This window comes from Medicago truncatula, chromosome 3, assembly GCF_003473485.1.
Source record: "Medicago truncatula cultivar Jemalong A17 chromosome 3, MtrunA17r5.0-ANR, whole genome shotgun sequence".
NCBI classification, from domain to species: Eukaryota; Viridiplantae; Streptophyta; class Magnoliopsida; order Fabales; family Fabaceae; genus Medicago; species Medicago truncatula.
The window spans coordinates 30,784,182-30,785,273 of NC_053044.1; the positions used below are offsets into that span (position 1 = coordinate 30,784,182).

Genomic DNA, 1,092 nt, shown 5'->3' on the forward strand with positions numbered 1-1,092 from the left:
TTTCTATCTATAACCGTTTTGATTTCAGGCATGACTCAAAGAAGATAATAACGATATGGATGAGAAACGTGCTCTCAAAGAGTAGGCAATCACATCTTCAGATGAGCCGTACGATGCTATTGTGTACCCAACGGTTGAGGATATTAAATTTGAAATAAAGCCTGCACTTATTTACCTGGTGCAGCAAAATCAATTTTTCGGATCACCCACTGAGGATCCGAATTTTCATATTTTAACTTTTCTAAGACTCAATGGAACTTTGAAGGTAAACCAAGAGGCCGTAAGGCTGCACCTCTTTCCTTTCTCTTTGAGGGATAGAGCTAGTGCTTGGTTTCATTCATTTCAAATTGGTTCTATCACTTCATGGAACCAAATGAGGAAGGCATTTCTTTCCCAATTCTTTCCCCATAGTAAAACTGCTCAATTGAGGAGTCAAATCACACAATTCACTCAAAAAGATGGTGAATCTCTTTACGATGCGTGGGAGCGTTTCAAAGAAATGCTTAGGCTTTGCCCCCATCATGGTTTTGAGAATTGGCTTATTATACACACTTTTTATAATGGTCTCTTGTGTACCACAAAAATTTATGTTGATGCAACTGCAGGTGGAGCTTTGATGAATAAAACTTACACAGGAGCCTATGATTTGATCGAGAACATGGCATACAACCACTATCAGTGGACAAGTGAGAGAGTTATCACTGAAGGTACTCCTCCACCCTCTAAAAAAGAGGCAGGTATGTGCCAAGTTTCTACCCTTGATCATCTATCTACCCTTTGATAAATTAACTGTAAGTGTCGTCACACCTGCTCTTGTTTCACCACCTTCTGAATTTTGTGGAATACTTGACCATACTAGTGTTGAATGCCAACTAGGTAGTGTTGCTAAAAGTCCCGAGCAAAAATTTTATACCTTTGGACAACAAACAACACCACCCGTGTATGCAAATAACGAACGAGTCCCTCAGAAATCCAGCTTGGAAATTTTACTAGAAAAACATGTTATGGAGCAATCCAAGCAATTTCAAGAACTTAAAAATCAAACTGGATCTTTGAATGACTCTTTTGTCAAGCTTACATCTAAAGTGGACT

At 38.8% G+C, this 1,092-nt stretch overlaps 1 non-coding gene across 1 annotated transcript; it reads right to left on the minus strand.

Moving 5' to 3' along the window:
• Positions 1 to 421: 421 nt before the first annotated feature.
• On the minus strand, positions 422 to 528 carry LOC120579793 (small nucleolar RNA R71). Its single transcript, XR_005645538.1, has one exon. It is a non-coding gene; the product is annotated as a small nucleolar RNA R71 (small nucleolar RNA).
• Between the last annotated feature and the right edge of the window lie 564 nt (positions 529 to 1,092).